This window comes from Callithrix jacchus, chromosome 19 (assembly GCF_049354715.1).
Source record: "Callithrix jacchus isolate 240 chromosome 19, calJac240_pri, whole genome shotgun sequence".
Classification (NCBI taxonomy): Eukaryota; Metazoa; Chordata; class Mammalia; order Primates; family Cebidae; genus Callithrix; species Callithrix jacchus.
This window is the reverse complement of record NC_133520.1, coordinates 12052094-12072344: the sequence shown is the minus strand read 5'-3', so window position 1 is coordinate 12072344 and position 20251 is coordinate 12052094. Positions and strand designations below refer to the sequence as shown.

At 40.3% G+C, this 20251-nt stretch overlaps 1 protein-coding gene and 1 long non-coding RNA gene across 19 annotated transcripts in view; one reads left to right on the top strand and one right to left on the bottom strand.

The window, feature by feature from the left end:
- The window catches only part of ESRRG (estrogen related receptor gamma), a 656445-nt gene that overhangs the window by 602577 nt on the left and 33617 nt on the right, over positions 1-20251 (bottom strand). For 7 of the 18 annotated variants that reach the window (XM_054248097.2, XM_054248100.2, XM_035280534.3 and 4 more), the window contains exon 1: positions 7123-7440. The exons of 4 other annotated variants lie outside the window; for them this stretch is intronic. The gene's annotated coding sequence lies outside the window, so the exon portion shown is untranslated. Of the gene's footprint in view, positions 1-7122; positions 7441-8055; positions 8194-20251 lie in introns of those variants that run through there. 7 more of the 18 variants (XM_035280539.3, XM_078356578.1, XM_035280543.3 and 4 more) reach the window with 2 other exon arrangements.
- Positions 7521-12847, top strand: LOC128930219 (uncharacterized). The gene is made up of 2 exons (XR_008477928.2): positions 7521-7590; positions 9078-12847. It is a non-coding gene; the product is annotated as an uncharacterized LOC128930219 (long non-coding RNA).

Sequence of the window (20251 nt, the reverse complement as noted above, 5' to 3'; positions counted from 1 at the left end):
ACAGAACTGGTGGACCCAGTGACTCTTCTTCACCACCTTAAATTGAGTAGCTTTACAGTTTATAAGCACTTTTATATCCAAGTGTCTGATTCAACTCTTACATCCATCTTGAGAAGCAGACACTTTTATTATTCACAGTTTTATAATTATAAAGGTTCAAAGAATTGAATAATTTCTCAAAATCATGTAGGCAATAAGTGGTCCAGTAGAGATTTTGAAATGAGATCTCTAATTCCAAAGTCTTTTGTCATAACACCCTGTCCTTTCCCTCCAGGGGATACGTGCACACACTAGTTTAGCTCTTTTTCCTTTTGGCATCACAGCCTGCAGCTCAGATAAATACCGACAAAGCTATTCCCTGTCCTTAGTCGCCGCCCCCACCCCCGACATACCCATCTGCCCCACCACACACCTCACCCTCTTCTGTATCCAATTGCTTCCATTTTTTCTTCTCTCACATCTTGGCCAATTACTTCAGAGAATAGCTTTTTTCTCTATTTTTCCTCACTCCCACTGTTCAATGAATTTAGGTGTCAAAAGCCATGTCTTATCATAAGTGATAAACTTAGAAGTACTGCTAATGTTTCAGTATATCAGCCAAAGAAAAGCCATATACTTTGCAACCAGTCTCAAAAAGTCCCGAAAGTTTCTAAGAATCCCTTTCAGATACTCTGCAATTGTTTCCATCTCTTTTAAACTTCCTGTTATATGTCCATTCTCTTTAAACATCAATCATCCCAAGTCTAGACAAATGATAAAGTATCATTCCGTTTTACTGCCTTTGTATCATGTTTATCACTTGTATCATAATAAAATGTTCTTTACATTTTATTCATCACTGACAATATACTATTTCACTCCGATAAGTAAGGATTGGCTTTTATGGTCTAGTCTGGGAAAGTAATCAGCATGTAAGACTATTTTCTGTAGGACCAAAAAAAAAAAAAAAACGGTGTTTTAAATATCTAATAATTAATTTACAATGAAAAAATTTTAACGCAAACCAGTCTAAATTTCATGAGGCTTTCATTCCAAACCACAGATACTGAGCTCATTTACTACTCTATATACTAATATTTCCAGTCATGGCATAAGACCACACTTAAGAAAATAATCAGTTTATAGAATGGAAATAATAGTCACATGATTAATTGATTGATTCATTATCACTCATTCACTAAACTCAGAAACACATGGGTGAAGTAAGTTGGAGATCATTAAGTCAAACCCCTTCATTTTAGAAATGAAGAAACAAAGGTTCGCTACTGCCCTCTCATGAAACGGGTAACTAGCTCATACTACAAACTTAGCTTCGCACCATTTTGAGTGACTTTTAGCTGAGGACTGACATCCTCTAGTATGCACATTAGCTACAAAGAACACAGTTCTAACTTTGAAGGTGATTGGGCCAAAGGATTATCAGGTATTATATCCCAATTCTGCAACCTTAGGAAAATAAATGTTCATACTAAATAGAAAATGAATTTCTAATAACTGAATTAAACTGTTCATCTAAATAGCCAACTTCAGATTTCTCTCCACACATAATAACTTGGAAAAATATATAGCCCGTGTTTACTATAGTTCTATAGCTACAGTCTCTAAGAAAAGCTATAACTCGCTAACAATTTTCCTGATTTATGTTTGAAAACATACAGGGCATGAAATGATTTCTGCAACCTTACAGTTTCCTCAAGAACACTGGTGAGCAGAAGATATATTCCAAAAATCATGTGGGATTGCTTGCCATATCTACTTCTTTCATAGAAATGTATGATAAGCAATTATACATGCTCCACCAAAAACAGTCATTAGGCTTTTTTCCCCATTAAAGGAAGAAAGAAGAAAAAAGGAAGAAAGGATTTTAAAAAGGCAAGAAACAGGAAAGAAAGAGGAAGGAAGGGAGGGAACTCAGACAAAAGGATCTATTTTCAAATAATGTTTACAATGTAAAAACTGATTGCCTTCTTAAGGAAGAAAGTGCAATAAATATTATTCTAAAGAACAGCTTGCAGATAATGTATGGTTATAAACTAACTCACTATACAAATGTTAGTTATTCTTGTTGTTAGTATTTAACATATATGGAAATTTGCTTACAACCTATAACTGTGTTAATAAAAATAGATATTTGTAAGTATAAATTATATTGGTCATAAAATCAGACTTATTAACCTAATATATCTTAGAATGAGACCAAATTTAAATGGGCCATGCTGTAACACAGATATCTAGAAACACTGTTTATCCTATCCCATTAGTATCTATCAGAATAGGAATGTAAAAGTTCTGCTATACTTCACATAATGTTGGCAACCTGAATTTAAATCTTCACACCAGTAAACAATCACTGTCAGGTATGCATATTTTCCAAGTTGAAAAATAATCTGCTTGTATAGGGAAAGTAAAATGAGCAAATTCATTTGTTGCCATCCTTTTAAATATCCAGGTTATTTATTTTAGCAGATACACCATCAGAAAGTTATATAAGTAAATAAAATACCTTGCCTTGCATTTTACCACAGGGGTTCCAAACACATTCAGCCTTTTCTGTGTGATAACTGATCATTACCTTGTTTAAATGAACAAAGTATCCTTTATAATAGAAATATAAATAAAGGTCTGATTTAAAACTATAAATCATTATTCTTCACAATTATAGGTATTATCAAGCATATTATTATAAATATGCTAGTAAACATCTGTATATGGTATACATGTCCAACAGGAATGATAGATGAGATTTATCCCCAGTACGGTGGTGAGCAAGCTAAGGAGGGTGTGGCCTTTCCCAATGGGCTATGAATCAAGGATGAGTAAAGGAATGGTATCTAATCTCCAAGAAAAAGAGAACTTCCCTCTCTATGTGAGAGACATAAAGAGTTGCGATAATTTCACAGTAATTTGTATCAGGCATATACAATCAAGAATTTTTTCTTTAAGACTTGCAAGAATTTTTCCAGTTCTCTGAACCATAAGGCTTCGTGTATTGACCTTCTATTTCAAAAGGATATATTACTTTCTGCAATCATCTCTTAAAAGACGGCCCCGTGGGCTCTGGCTCTCCTTTCTGGCCAACACCACCAATCGTAATACAAAATTGTATTATAAATTAGGTTCAAAATTATCTAAAGATTGTCCCTGAGAAAGATTTTTTTGGGGGGGTGGGGAGGGGATGGAATATCACTCTGTCACCAGGCTGCATCTTCCACCTCCTGGGGTAAAGGCCATTCTACTGCATGAGCCTTCGTGTGCCTGTAGCTGGGATTACAGGCATGCAACACCACACCCAGCTAATTTTTGTATTTTTAGTAGAGATGGGGTTTCACCATGTTGGCCAGGATGGTCTCAATCTGACCTCGTAAACCGCCGGCCTCACTCTCCCAAAGTGCTGGGATTACAGGTGTGAGCCACCACATCTGGCCAAGAAAGATCTTTAAACTCTCCCATAGTACCACATTCACATCAGCTAGCATGAGAGGTTCAGAACATGAATAACTTATCCATAATTCTTTGCTCTGATTCCTAAAGCCCACTTAGTCTACTGGGATGGCAGTGCCAACCTAAAAACTGAATTGCGAAAGCCGCACAATCTCATAGCTTTAACAAGCTGACAACAAAGTGACAAGAGAAAACTTCTTCCTTTGCACAAGAAGCCCTGGTACATTATTTTGACTTTATAAAGATATTTTAAATGAATATTTAAAAATCACAATATTATGAAACTTGATAATCATTGCTTCAAAATGACAGACTGTACTGTTCATGGAAAAATTTTCCATTGGTTTTCTCATTCCAGTGGTTCAACTGAAAGATTCGTTAACTACTCCCTGGAGAAATGTGAAGATGTGCATTTAAATGGATATATAGTATTTCCAAAAGCACAGTTCCTAGAAGGCAGATACTGTCAAGCTTCTTAGTGAGAATTACTCAAATTTTATTAGGTATATTTCAATACTGTAGCTATCCCCATTTCATAGGACTCAAATTACATCCATGACATTCTTTTTCCTCTGTGCATTCTTCATAATATTGTCTTGAAAAGTTTAAATTAAGGCTGGCTTCTTCACAAAGTCCTTGCAATAACACCATCTCTGATGTGTACAGAAAAAGACCACAGAAGATAGCTTGGCCAGAAATGTTAAATAATTGAAAAGTATAATGACTTAATAGAGTAGTAAGCTTAGTTTACAATGCAGCCAATTTAAAGTCATAAAAACACTGTGTAAAAATTTTATCTTGTGGTTGACCATTACATAGCCTATCTATTATTCAAAAGTATCTCAACAGTGTTTTTCTTCATTAATGTGGCTTTTGGCATTTCCCTCAAAATCTTTCTATTCCCACATTTTTCCAACAATTTTGAAACAAATACAGAATTTCTATATTATATCAAAAAATCCCCTTTACTAGGATAATGAGACCTTCACTGTCTAATTGAAACCAAATTCATAGGGTCAGTCTGCAAGGCATACTTTAACCTTGTTGGGTACGACTTATTTTGCATCTAACAGAATCAAGCACACAAGACATTAAAGAAAAAAAGACTAAAGCTACTTATATTGACACATCTGTAAACAAAAGGAGAACTTCATAAATAACCCCCTTTCCTATGACACACTCATCCAAGGATTTGTCTGCATTAGAAAATGTCATAGGGCATCCGAAAAGTTTTGTCTCGAGTGTTCAGCTAAGGTGCATAGCATGTCTGTGCCAAAGAAAAAAGAGACACTTAGGATCCATTTCAAACATCAGCCCGTTACCTCTGGCAAGCTCCTGCAAAAATTCAAGCTGCAACCTAACGTCCCTGTAAACAAGGTTACCGAGAAAAGCCCCAGATATTCCTCTCAGCAACACTTTCCTCCAAGCCCGTCAGCTGTCTGCGGGGTTAGTTATACCTTATCTTGCTTCACTGCCATTCTCATGCTGATTCACATTCAGAACTCAAAATGAAAGATGAAATATCTTGAAGATCACTTAATATTGAAATACTGTTGCAGCAATAAGTGGTGCTCAGTTGGAGATGGGAACATGGTACTCTCTTGGTAACCTTTTAATTTCTGGAAAAATTGTACAGAATAAATTGAGAAGCACACACGGAAACCTAATCGATTGATCTGCTCTATTTTGTTAAAGCAACACCCATCACAAACTCCCTTGGCTCCCCAGGCAATTCCCGGTAAAGAAGACCAGCAGGTTTCAGTATAGACTATGCACAAGGACTTTGATGCTATTTTGATTTATTAAAGAAAAGGAGCAATCTTCTATCTACAATCATCCCCCCAGTCAATGGACAGTTTTATGTACTGTATGATACCATTCGCAATATACACACGTTTAATTCTACTTAATGCGAGTTTAAAGAGTTATGAGAACTGCTTTAGTAAAAATAACAAAGCCACACATAACAGACAAATGTACGCTTAAAAGATCATCTAGGCCTGCTTCCTTATATACTTAATTCCTTTTCTATATGAAGGAGACAAAACCCCATCAATGTCACTTCATCTCCATCAGTGTTTTCACGTCTCTTCTTCCTGTCAGGCATTCCTCAGATCTGATTTGAGAAACGTTCAAATTTCCCTCTCTTTTCCACAATGACAGAACTGTTTCTCAGGTTGGTTAACTCATTTTGATAACATCAAATCTGCTGGACAGGAGGGAAAAAAAAGAAGAACCCTGCAACCACTCCCCAGTCCCATTTATTTCCCTGTCTTTTTCTCTAAGACATTTCTGACTCTTTTTCTCTCGCCTGCTGCTTTTGAATTTGGGCATTTTCCAAACACACTCCCCTGTTTGGTCTTTGGGCAGCGTGAGAAACAAACGAGAGTTTCTCTTCAAAACTAGACCAAGTCATTCAGTGCTCTGAAACATACTTCACAACATCCGCAGGGCTCTTGATCTTGACTTAAAGTATTAAGCAGGAGTGTTTTGAAAGTAGTAGGAGGTATATGGACCTAACAGCTTCTCTGAACCCCACATGCTGAGAATTTTTTTTTCTTTCTTTTCTTTTCTTTCTTTTTTTTTTTTTTTTTTGAGAGAGAGAGGGGGTGCTATTTTCAACACTGCCCTCTGGTTTATGTTAGCAAAATCATTTGCTTTCTGTGTGTGTCTGTGTCTTATTGCATGGCCACTGGTCCTGGTACTACAACACAAACACAGCAAACGTGCTTCCCTAACATAAGCAGACCCATGTGGCAATTCACAACATAACCTAGGCAAGCACAATAAATAAACACATACATAATCATTCCACAGCACTGAGGCAGGCAGGGGTTTCTCCAGGCCCTTCCGGACTCTTCCAGAATTGCTCATTAAGATTCTGAAAGGGGGAGGGGGTGTAGCTAGGAAGAGGTTGCAGGAAGGGAAGAGAAGGGGAGGAGGGGAGCTTTGCCCTCTGTGTCTTTCTGTCTCTGAGACTCTCCCATCACCAAACAAGGCGTGCAGGGGTCTATCCTGCAGAGGTACTAACACACTTGAGGGGTAGAATGAGGTAGATGGTTTAAAAGAGTTAAACGATGGTCGGGTGACCTCCGTGCAACTTCAGCGACTCCCTCGGGAAGGTGAAAGGGTTGGGGAGAGAGAAGGGAGGGAAAGCAGCGTAGAGGACAGGAGGGAGACACCTAGGACTACAGCAGCAGCAATCACCAGAAGGATTTTCCAGCCCATGACAGCAGTCCTCAACTCCTGGCACCACCCTCTCCCCAACGACCCCTGCTCCAGATCCCCTCACCCTAACCCCTCCGGTCCCAGCGCCCTAACTCTGCCCTCACTCTTCGCCACTTTACCAAGCACTGAAGTCTCTATCCAGGAAGGGGGATGGGAGGGGTGTTTAAAGAACAAATCTAATTGCAATTAGAATTTATCTGTGTCTCCAGCACACACGCTGACAGTTTTGCAGTCACGGTAAGGCAAGTCTACAAGAGGTGGGCAGTACTTATGGTTGTGTTATTGAGGGAGGGGTTGCTTTTTTTTTTTTTTTTTTTTTTTCTCGAGACACTCTAAGCAAGTGAAGGGGGAAGGGGGTAGCAATCTAGATTTCAACCAGAACTGCAAATAAAGAATGCCCCAGATGCAAATGTCTGTCTCCAGATGTTGATGATAAGGATTTGGACCAGTTACCTTGGCAGGGTCAGAACTGCAGCAGGTTAATCAGGTGAGTCGTCGGGGATTTTAAAGAAGCCGAAGCCGGTTTCTTTGGCTATGAAAGTCTACGAAACCCCCATGCAGGAACATTGCACATCTTACACACGCCTCCTTTAACTGGGCTCCCGCGACCTCAGCAGGCGAGGGGGTGCTGGCCGGCCCGCCGGTGGCAAGGGCACTGCCCCCGGCTCTGCCCCCGCGGGCGTGGGGCCGGCCTGGCACCCGGGGTCCGCGTCCCGAGCGGCTGTGCACTCACCGAGCCGGGCTGCGAGGGGCAGAGGGGCGCCCGCGGCTAGCCGGAGCGCCAAGGCGCCTCCCTTTTCTCTTGGTAGCGTCGGTCCGCACTCCCTGTGACCCAGGACGTCATGATGCCTGTCTGTTTTCTCAATGATAACTTGGCAGAAGAAGAGAGAGGCTGCCAGGTTCTCCTCGGGTGGTTACGTGGTATGTGCACGATTCTGTTTGCATGCGTTTCTCTCTCTTTTTAAAAATAAATATCTATATTTTTCTAAAAAAAAAAAATTCCCGGCACTGTCATGATTTGATTGCATTATTGCGTTTGCATAATTGACGCCTCTGGGTGTGTATATATGTGTGCATATGCGTGTGATTTTTTTTCCCCTTTAAATCCTGCTGCTCCTGCCGCCGCCGCAGCCGCTGCAAACGGAAAGCAAGCATGCGTTCATCTTTTGTCTTTCATTTTACCTTCAGGGTGACATTCAGTGCCAACTGCTCCCTTTTGACCGTCGCCAATCCCCGCCTGGGCAAAATAAATTTGAAAAACGTGGGGGGAGGGGAAGGAAGAGCCCCCTCAGCCCGAAAGCTGGGGTTTTCATTCCTTCGACTAGGAATCCCAAACCTACCCAACCCACCTCCCAACCCTAAAAAACCATCTTCCCTTCTACCCACCGGGCCCAGGCAGAGAATCGGCACCAAGACAGCGAGGAGCATCCACCCTGGGCCAGACACTCATGTTCGCGGCTCGCACTTGCTGACTCGCATCTCTCAGTTGCATTCCCGGTGTGTAGGCCTCTCACAACTGGAGCTATTTTTGTCTCCCAGGGATGTTCTTTAAAGCCTTTTAAAAATGGTGAGGGGGCAGGGAAGAAAGAGCGAAAGACAAGTAGAGAGAAAGAGACCCAGAGAGAAGCCCAGACCCCTGGTTGAGAGACTCGACTGACAGACACATCCTAAGATGTGGGGGGCTCCGGGCATCTGGCCCACCAGGGGAATCCGGAAGGGCAGAAAGGATAACTAGGTTTTATTTAACTTATTCTACAACAGCACGAAAACTCTGTCTTAATACAAAGACGTTATTGCTAATTATTCACTGTCATTTTTATAATTCTGCTCAGTAGGAGTGGTCTCAGAATACTTAATGTTTATTTCTGCAAATATAAGAATGCATTTTAAGATGGTGTGGCCACATGACAGGTAAAGCACAGATCACTTCTTTTTCTAATATTTACTTTGTGTTATTTGTACATTGTTGGGTACATTTCATGTAGCTTCTCTTAATTGTGTATATTACCTAATGTGGCATATTTCTGATAAATAAATTCTAGCACCAGGTTTGGCAAATGCTTTGCCCTTCTTTATCATTAATTACCCATTTGGAGTAACAGAATGTGTTTAGGAATTTTTATTTTCCCCAAGCCTGTGGTTGACCTTGGTCACCATCACGTATTTGTGGAGTCACTTTCCTACTAATTCCAAATTCCTAAAAGATGACAGCAGAAGCCGAGGTTGCAAAAAATTAAGCACGGAGGAGAGTTTTGAATCTGAAAAGCACAGCTGATTGAGAGAAAAACTTTTGAATTCATCGATGATAATCTGCAGCTGCTTGAAGGTTTAAAAATAGTTTACCTATTTGAGAGGTTGGCTAAGTTTAATGAAAATAGCAAGTAACTTGCTAGATCTTTTCCCTTTAGAGTCACCGTCCAGGAATCATGGGCAAATTCCACAGGGAAGATATTGTAATTATGCAAAGACAAGATGATCTGAATCGGAGAAAGCAGACTAAGAGGGTCTGAGGACTATTGACTGATGGCCAGATCCCAAAACTTGACTGGTGTCTCTCCACCTTGACGATTGGATGCAGCTTCTCTGGCTCTCTTTGCTTATCTGTCCCCTTGGCATGCCAGAAGGATGAATCAGTGCCATCTTGTTGGGTGCTAGGATGTTACCAGAGTCAAAGATGTTTCTAAAGAGAGCCAAGGCCTATTGAGAACCCGAGGAGGGATCACTATAGATGTTATTGGTAACTTTCCAGTAACTATCCAAGAGGAACTTGTTAATATTCAATCTACCAACCTGGTTCTCCCGCTTTTTTACTTATTAACCTTGGAATTGGACCCTTGAAGACTCACCACAAAGCAAAAGAACCATAACAATTTGACTAACTTTAATCCTCTGAAATCCAATTTTGTTTTGTTCTTTTCAGACAAATGCCTTCCATGCTGTTTGTCACCAGTCCACATGCCAGTTCAGGCAGCCAAGTGCTTTCTTTCCCCAGGGGTGAGACGTGTGAGCAACTAGCAAAGAGTAGAGGCAGCATACCCAACAACTCTGAGGTTTGAATAGATCCTTTCTAAGCCCAATTCTCTAAATCCAGCTCTGCTTAGAAACAGCTCTCTGTTGCTTATTCATGTTTAAGCTCCACAGACTACTTTCAAGTCTTTATTTTCTGGCTTCACCCAAAATATAATAGTTAATATTGTTGAAACATGTTCACTTGCACTTCCCTGGCCAAACCAAAGGGCATAAAAATGCTTACTAAGGTAGATGGAATGCAGAGAAGGCAATGCCCTAAACTTTACTCGTGCTTAGCACCTGTAAATCTAATTAAACCTCCTCAACAATAGGGAAAGGGAAGTATCATTATCCCCATTTCTGTATTAAGGAAACTGAGGCACAGAGAAGTTGAGTGATTTGCTCAGTTACACAGCTGGGGTTCAAATTCAAGTGCTCTGAGTTCTCACCATCAAGATCTCTGCTTACCTACCTATCTATTCGACCTTATTTCCAACTGCTGGCATCCCAGAGCCATGGCCAGTCAGGCTGGTCACCCACCACCCATCTCCTATACTCTGTTGGCTCACACTGCAATCCCAGTGTCCAAGTCTTCAGCTCCCTCTTCACCTCCCAAGTCCCTTCTGAACAAAGATGCATTCTTCTTTCTCTTTGGGTTTGCCTAACACAGTGCTAAGTACAACACTGGCTCTCATTAAGTATCTTCTAATGCATTAATTGACATAAAATTGCCTTATGGAGACCTAGAATGCCACTTTTCAATTTGACAGAAATTCAAAGATTTATGTAGCAAAGTTTTTCTTTCAGCTGAAGAAACTGCAAGCTTATTTATCCATTCTTTAGACAGTCCCTAGAAAACAATTTAGGGAAGTTTATGGTGAGGTAGAACTTCATATATGGGGAGCGGGAAGGATGAGCAGGTATAAAATTATAGTACTTGAAAAGCTACTGTAAACTTAATTATTAGGACTTTATAGCTCTTATGAGTCTCCACTACATTTTGATTTTCTGTCAAGAAATTAAAATTTCCAATTAAAAAGATAGGAAAACAATCAAGGACCTGTAGGCAGGAGATGTGTGATCTCATCTTGGAGCTGCTGCTACTGCTCCCTGAGTGACCTCTGGCATATTATTTAACCATTTTGGGCCTCAGTTCCCCAAATGCATGAGGAAGAGTTGAACCAATCTCTGAGGTTCCTCCAGCTCCAAGCTTGCAAGTATGACACAGGATGTGAGAGAGAGCAAGAATACTCAGCCTGGAGTGAGACTGGTTTTTTTGAAGGATGCGAAAAAGATGCTGGAGAGCTCAGGTACAGTTAGCCAAGTTTATATTTCTAATCCCTGTATACAGTTAAAGGTAGCTCAGGAAAAAAAAATCCATACAAAAATGTGTTCAAACCTACGTTTTCTGGTGGCTCATGCCTGTAATTCCAGCACTTTGGGAGGCCAGGACAGGAGGATCGCCTCAACCCAGGATTTTGAGACCAGCCTAGGCAATGTATTGAGACCCCTGTCTCTACAAGGAATAGAAAAAATTATCAGGGTATGATGGCTTGTGCCTATTGTCCCAGCTACTCAGAAGGCTGAGGCAAGAAGATTGCTTGAGCCCCAAAGTCAAGGCTGCAGTAAGCAGTGATCGTGGCACTGCACCACAGCCTAGGTGACAGAGTGAGACCCCTGTCTTAAATAAATTAAAAAAAAACACACACCCACAAAAACCCTACACTTTCCAAAACTGTCCTTTTTTATATGAGATAAAATTATTACACATTTTAATTAATAATAAAATACTATTATTTGAGACAAAGTCTGGCTCTGTAGTCCAGGCTGGAGTACAGTGGCCTGATCATAGCTCACTGTAACCTCAAACTCCTGAGCTCAAGCCATCCTCCACCTCAGACTCTAGAGTAGCTAGGACCACAGGTACATCCCACCATGCCCAGCTATTTTTTAAGATTTTTTTGTAGAGATGAGGCCTCACTATGTTGTCCAGGATAGTCTCAAACTCCTAGACTTAAGCAGTCCTCCTGCTTTCACTTCCAGAGTTGCTGTAATTACAGGCATGAGCCGCTGCACCCAGCCCTCAAGATGAAATGATCAACAACCATGTGTGCCAGTAGCTTACCATATCAACCAAAATGTTATTAGTCATTATTCATGTGTGCCTAAAACTTTCTAACACTCTGAAATTGTTATATAGACCTAATTTGATATGAATGGATCCAACCTATTTTGCCTCGATGTCTTCAACTCATTCACAGCTTGAATTAAATCATGAAGAATGGAAGTCTACAGAGACTTGGGGGCTAGCATCAGAATGGGACTTTTTGCATATTTCCTATCTATAACTAACTGAGTAAACCTGTGTTCTTTTCCTTATTTGTCCTCATGTGTTGAATAATTATAACTCGTTGACTTTCTCACCAGGTTTTTGTTAGGATAAAATGAAGTAGCAGAAATGAGAAGGACTCTACCAATATGACAAAATATTATCATGTCAGATGTGCCTCATCTTACATCTGAGTTGTGTTTCTTAAAAATTTACCAGGTTAGCAGAGAATATGGAGACAAGATTTCAGGTCCCATGGCTGAGAATCTGAGCTGATTTCTATACATCTTGCTAGTTATAGGATTTCGCAAAGTCCTGTAGCTAGTGAAGGGCAGAATTGAGATGGCTATGCAAACAAATTGCCCTCTCCACAGTCCATTCTCAAAAGACATGGTACAACTCTGGGAAAGGAGGCAACCAATCACATCTCACCCAGGACCAAATTCATTGAAACACTTATTTAAAATAGAAATGTATATCAAGTCTCTGACATGAAAACAATTTCATATAGGGTAAATTCCTTAACCAGATTTCATTATAGCTCTGGGATCCATGGATGAATTAAGAAGCTCTTGAAGTTGCAGGCCGTGTGTGTGTGTGTGTGTGTTGTTCTCAAGAAAAGATCCATAACTTTTGTCACATTCTCAGAAGGGTGCATGACTTCAGAAAGGTTAAAAAACACTGATGTAAGTATTGTTTATTTAAAATTGAACTTAAAAAGAATAACACATTCAGTTAAGCCAAATGTCATGATGGCTACAACATAGATACTGTATAATAATCACCAGTATTCAGAATGATGGCCTTGAGACACAATAAAAGTCTCAATCATCAAAGAAATTTATTTTCAAGGTATTTTATTTAACTGACATGGGAAAGTGTTTAAGCCTTTTAGAAAGATTTGAATATTGAATTAAAATGAGGTTTCTGCTTTTGTTTAAGCCAGCTGGGCAAGTCTCTGTGTGCTAAGCAAGGTAGATTCGTGTGGAAAACTATGCATTGTTTCAGAAAGTACAGTTCAGAGTCCACTGCAGTTGTTGAGGTGGCAAAGAATGGGGGACTGAAGCTGGACCTTGGCAGTGAGGAGGCAGGAGGAACTGGAGGGGTATTTGGCAGGAAACTGAAATCAACAGCCTTTAATGTCTAGCTTGGACAACTGAATTAAAATGGTAGGGTATTAAAGATATAAATAAAGATTTTGGTAAGAAAATAATGAGTTTGGCTTAAAATGTTAAATGTAAAGGCCTCTGGCACAGCCAGATGTCACTGGCCTTGGGAAAGATTTAGAAGAGATTTATGAAGCATGATGGCTTACACCTGTAGTCCCAGCTACTTGGGAGGATAGCTGGGACCCAGGAGTTCTAGGCTACAGTGCACCCTGATCACACCTGTGAATAGCCACTGCATGCCAGCATGGGCAACATTGCAAGACTGTCTCCACATTAAAACACACACATATATATATATATATATATATATATATATATATATATTTAGATATATATATATATATATTTAGATATATATATATTTAGAGAGATATATATATATTTAGATATATATATATTTAGAGACATATATATATATATATTTAGATGGAGTCTTGCTCTGTCGCCAGGCTGGCATGCAGTGGCGCAATCTCGGCTCACTGCAACCTCCGCCTCCTAGGTTCAAGTGATTCTTCCGCCTCAGCCTCCCGAGTAGCTGGGACCACAGGCATGGACTACCACGCCCGGCTAATTTTGTTGTATTTTTAGTAGAGACGGGGTTTCACCATGTTTGCCAGGATGGTCTCAATCTCTTGACCTCGTGATCCACCCGCCTTGGCCTCCCAAAGTGCTGGGATTACAGGCGTGAGCCACCACGCCCAGCCTAAAATATATATTTTTTAAAGAAGACATTGTGGCTATAGAAATTTATTTGGGAATCATCAGTGAATTATCGATGGCTTAAGCTGGTAATGAAAGTGGGGAAAAAATTATAAATATAAATGATCTAGGAGAGTCTGAAATAAAACTGCATTTATTTGAATGAGATCTCATTTTTAAAATATGAAATTATATAACACCCAAGGAAAAAGTTGGTGACTTCAAATATTTATAGACAACTGTATTTGTACCATATATTTCTGGAAAAAAAACTACCCACCTCAGAATTTTATTTTACATTGTGGGCTTTCTGGAGCTGTTGCATTGCAAGACTCAACTTTCCATTAGAGATAGCGCATTCTCTGCCTGGTTTTAGAAGGGAGAAAGAGTTTTCTTTGGCAACCAGGTTCAACTGGAAAAAATTATCAAGATGTCACCTGATGCCACAAGCTACCAACTACGTTCTCAGCTATGCAGACCTGCCAGTTGCTGAACCAGCAGAGGAAACTCGGCGTCACGGAAAGAACACTAAACTTAGAGTCAGACAGTTGAGTGCGAGTCTTATTTTTGCCTCTTACTGCTTTTGCGACCCTGGCCAAGTCATTCAACTTCCCAGAACCTGGATTTCCTCTTTAATAACTGCCCTACCATCCTCCAACAATCCTCAGGTAACGATCTTTAGAGCACTGGTGTTTAGGAGATTGCCAAAGAAGTGGATTGATTGAGCCCGATCACGTTTCAGAAGCCACCTCCTCGATTTACTTCCTCCAGGATGACGCCTCCCACTGTCCTCTCCATGCAGCCCACTGAGGTTGATCTCTCTGTTCTCTCTACTTCCATCCATACACTGGTATCACTGTATTCATGCTTTAATTATTATTAATATGTCTGTCTTTGCTGCCTTTGTGTAAAAGATGTTTTAGTTATCTTTTTATTTCTGGTGCCTAGCATGCAGTAAGTGCTCCATAAATGCTAAATAAATAAACAATGATCAAGGAGAACATTTGCCTGCATCCGTTCCTATTCTCCAAAAATGCTTAAGATGAACTGGAAAATGGAAAAATGCTGGGCTAGCCTTACTGCTAGGCCATAGTCTACATACAGGTGCTCTGCTCAGAAGGCACCTCTCCAGCCTGGGCAACAGGGCAAAATCCCATCTCTACAAAAATTGTAAAAATTAGCTGGGCGTCATGATGTGCACCTGTTGTCCCAGCTACTCAGCAGGCTGAGGTGGGAGGATCAGGATTGTGACTAGGGCTGAAGTTTTGGATTCTTGTCTAGAACATGACAGTTCTTTACACTTTCACAGACCCATAAAGCTCATCCCTTCTCCTTCAACCCATAAATCTGAGGTTGCAGTGAACCATGATCTCACCACTGTACTCCACCCTATCTTAAGACACCCCTCTATTACAAAACTCCAACATTTACTGTTTACTAAGCTACCTTATACGTACAGTTCTAGTAGCGAATAAAGTCTGTCATTTCCCCAAGACTGAACTTCCAGCCAAGATAATAACACTGACTTCATTTGACATTGATATGTAAATGCTCAATACCAGGTTTTGCCAGAAAGCTAAGAAAAGAAAATTACAGCAGGAGAAGCCACTGTAGAGCTGAAGGAGGGCTGCACAACCCAATGTCCTGTTTTCAGACTCCTGAGGAATTTTCCTAAGCTCTCAATCATTGTGTACTTCACATTCTAAATGGAAATTTTATAACATTTAAGGATCAGGGTTATTGGGAAAGTTAAATGAGATCATGTATGTGATGTCATAATCCCTTGTCAAAGTAGGCAGCTGATAAAAGCAGTTCTCCTCCCTCTCTTCCTTCCTTTCTTCCTCATCTGATAGAGCAGCTGGACCATAGCTTTCACACCTGATTTTATTTACTCTTCACAATAAGCCTAAATAGCTGGCATTATTATTATGCCCAATTTATAGATGGGCATAATAAACCCAAAAGGAAAGTTTAGCTTGCTCAGGGACAATGTGGCAGATAGCAGTCTCATACCGAGGTCCAGGATTCCAGAATCGACGCTCTTTTCCTGGAGCATTCTGCCTCAGAAGCCCCAGCGATGATGGGCCAGTAGACGCATACCTACGTTTGAAGGTTGCTTTAGAGCTATGGTCTAGCTGCTCTATCAAATTAGGAGGGAAAACAGGAAGAAAGGGAGGGAGGGAAATATTGTTCATTATGTTTTGAGTTAAACAGGTTCCTTTTCAAATTATTTAATGTGCCTACAAGCATCGTAAGTATCCAAAACTTATTATTTCCAAAGTGACTGAACGGTGAAAGCATTTTTAGCTCAGCGTTTCTCAGGACTAACGTCCCATGGAATGTGATTTGATCGATGTTGCCATGGTTTCCTTCAGCTCCTTCAAGACTTTGTGAAAGTGGCACCCTTTTAGGGAGGACCACCCATGTCACCCGATTCAAAACAGAAACATCACCCTGCCCGCAGCCCAGTCCTCACCTGCTTTCCTGCTTTATTCTTTTTCCCCATAGCCCTTAACACCTTCTAATACACTTTGTAATTTACTTATTTATTTTCTTTACTGTCTCGTCTCTGAAGTCTGTAAGCTCTGTGAGGACAGGGCATTCTTCAGTGATTTGTGTTTTCATGGTGCTGGCTCCAAAACTGAGAAAAGTGCCTGGCACAGAGTAGTTATTCAATAAAAATGGGATCTGAATGAATGGCTAACAAGAAATGCATCACAAAAGAAATGCAAAGAAAGCATCTTCTCCACAGTTAGGTGCCCTTTGATAGTATCTTTTCCAGTCCGACTTATCCCTCATGATGAGCTAATGAAGTGGATATTTTCTACCTTATAGAAAAATAAAATGAGAATAACAGCAATTAGACCTGTGAGCAGAGTAAAAAAAAAAATTGGTTAAGAAAAGAGATTGTTAAATTATAATAAATTCTTTTTAATTTTCTGTTATTATTGTGGGATAAAGCACATATAGTGAATATGTCCAACAATATCTATGAAATATACCAAGGACCAACACATCAGCCCAGGAAGCTATTTTCTAGCTTCCAAAACCAGACCAGGCTGAGATATAAAATTTCAGAAGATCTCTGGTGCAAAAATGATCATCGCCTGGATTCGGATTTTCCATCAGTCAAATTATTTTTCTGAGAAGTGTTCCCTAGAGTTCTCACGGCAGCCAGCCTGTAACACAGGGGTTAGCTGGATCCTCTTCACCATTGTACAAGGGCTCCACTATACAATAACAATGCTTTGCACCCAGGTAGAGCTTTTCTCTGTAAAGGTCAAAGGGTTGTGAACAGTCAAACATAAGCAGGGATGATGACGGCCCATCAGGCTCAGAAAATGACCCAGCTGACCAATTCCTATCCAAACACAGAGAGTAACAATGAAGCGGAGAATCCGTAGTAATAATGTTGGATGAATGCTTTGTTCCTCTACATTTTCTTTTCATCCAGAAAAAAACCTCCCATTTGTGAAGCGAGTTATTTTAGTAATGAAAGTAGTATTTATTAAACACACCAGAAACTGCAAATCCAAACAAGTATTTCCCTTCAAAATAGTCACTTGGGGAAGCTATGTAATTGCCTTAGTGATCCTGAGATTGCTCTAAACATTCTGGGAATTCCTTTTTTAAAATCACCTTCATAGATGGTTTAGGACTCATACAGAAAACCAGTATCATTTTGTTAAGGCTGTACTTTATCTAACAAAAATACATTTCATTCCCAAGCAAACTTGGTTGGTCAATGTAGTGGGTCATGAACTTCCCATCAAAGTATCTTCCTAAAAACACAGCAAGCCAGGCTGACCCCAATACTCTACCGGAGGTCAAGGATGGAAATGGGAGTTTTTCTTTAAACAATGGATCACCCCAGGTGATTAGTGGATATTATTTCTACCTTATAGAAAATGGATATTGCATCCAGTTTTCTTCATGAACTGTGGGTTAGAGTGCCTTGCTGGAGGGCAGAGTTGGAGTCTAAACCTTATCCTGAGCCAGTGAGTTGTATTAGCACATTTCTGCATCGCTGTAAATACCTGATACTGGGTAATTTATATAGAAAAGAGATTTAATTTTGGCGCGCAGTTCTGCAGACTGTACATGAAGCATAGTGCTGGCATCTGCTTCTGGTGAGGCCTCAGGAAGCTTACAGTCATGGCAGAAGGTGAAGGGTGAGCCAGCACATCACATGACGAGAGAGACAGATGAGAGGTGTCACTCCCTTTTAAAGAACCAGATCTTGGGTGAACTCAGAGAACTCACTCATTATCCCAAGAATGGCACAAAGCCACTCATAAAGAATCTGCCCCCATGATCCAAACAGCTCCCACCTTGATTATTATATTTCAACAGGAGATTTGGAGGGGACAGACATCCAAACTATATCATTAGTCTTCCTTTACTTTATGGCCACAAAGCCTAAATCTCTAACGTCTAATCATTCATTCACTGACATAGCATCTTTGGAACCCTTACCATTTGTTTTATAAAGAGGAACCTGTTGGTAATCAGAAAGCCAAGTGAAAAGTGTTGATGGCTAACCGAAAACATGCCTCTATTAGACACATCTTCTTTCTTGCCAGGTTCTTTTGGCCAACCTTATGACTTCAACCTTTTCCTTGGAGACAGTCCAAAAGAGAATAAGGAGCAGAGTCTCCGGAATAAAACTGCCTGCAGTCAAACCCTTCCTGACCACCTAATCAGGTGACCTAAGGCAAGTTACTTATCTGTCTGTGCCTCAGTTCCCCCACCTGTGAAGTGTAGCTAATACCTCCTAAGGATGCTGACAGGATTCAGTGAGATAATATATATGCAATGTTTAGCGCAGTGCTCATAGCTTTCAACTAATATTAGCTATTATTTAAAAATGTGTTAGTGATTCTTAAATCATGAATTCTAAATCTGATATTTCAACCTCTTTCCTTACCATTAGTACATAGATGCCCATCAGTATTTCAAACTGACCAGATAGTAAATTGAATTAATTATTGGCCCAACTTCCCAAATGGTTCCAGCTTATTGGCTCCCAGTCTTGGTTCAAGGTATCATTGTCTGTAGGGTCGTTTAGTTCCCAAACCAGATCTACCTCAGATTCCTTCTTCTACCTCACTCCGCTTCCCACATCAGAAAATACACGCACCCACATGCACATCCATTTAGTTATAAAGTCACGTTGGTTCTACCTCGACAAGTTTTCTTTCCTTTCATGTGTGTTATGTGTTTGTATTTTTAAACCAGCATTTTAAAAGAAATTACTACATGCCAGATCTAAAGACTGTACATGCATCAATTCATAGAAATCTTTTAACAACCTTACGCAATAGGTGTTGTTACAGTTGTTTTAAATATGTAAAAACAGAGGCACAAAGTGATTATGAAACTTGCTGGGGTTCAATCAGCAAGTAAGTGTGGGAACTGGGAGTCAATCCCAGCAGCATGGCCCAGAGCTAAGCCTCTCACCACCATACAGCATTGCTGCTATTATTTTTAAAATAATAATATATGTTATCAATACAACATACTCTCATGACAATCTTCTGAAGTACATGCTGTTAAAACTCCTCTTTTACAGATGAGAGAATTGAAACCCATAGTGTATGAGTTGCCACTTCTCTAGTTTGGGTCTCCACTGTGCTGTGTTCTCCATGGGCTAATGAAATTACCTTCCCAAGTCTTCTCTGAATTTCTCTCTGCACACTTTTAAAAAGTTAAAATTTTTCCAATTACTTTACACTCAGACTTCTGAATAACCTTCCCCAATGTGTGGTTTTTGTCCTTCATTTATTCTTTAACACATATTTATTAAAAAACTGTATTCCAAGCAATGTTTTTCTAATCCATCACTCAAAGGTAAATCTGACATGGCCCTAGCCTACCACAGGCTCGTACTCTTTGGGAGAGACTGGCACATAAGCATCACTTCTATACACTGTAAAATGTGTCCCGCAGAGTAACACAGAAAAAGGCCTCTAAGGTAGCATATGGGGGTGGGTGGGGAGAATGGGTCAAAGAAGGCTAAGCACAAGCTGAGAGGCTTATACAGTCAGCCAGGCAGCTGATCAGGGAGAGAGGAGAATAAAGAAGAGAGGGCCTGCTTGGCAGAACGGAAATATGAACAAATGCATAGAGACACCTGTGAGCAGGAGACTGCAAATCATTCTGTCAAATAATTCTGTCATTCTGTGTCAAAGGGGTTTAGGGACTCAGTCCGGAAGGCTTGGATTGGAGATTTGTCTTGAAGCTTGGTTTATAGAGAGCACAGTTTTTATATGTTTACTCTGTTCATTTGAGCTTGCTTGCAGGGAGTGGAAGTTGATTGAGAGTAGAGGAATGGAAGCCTCCTCCCTCAGTCAACCTTGGCACTACCACTGGTACT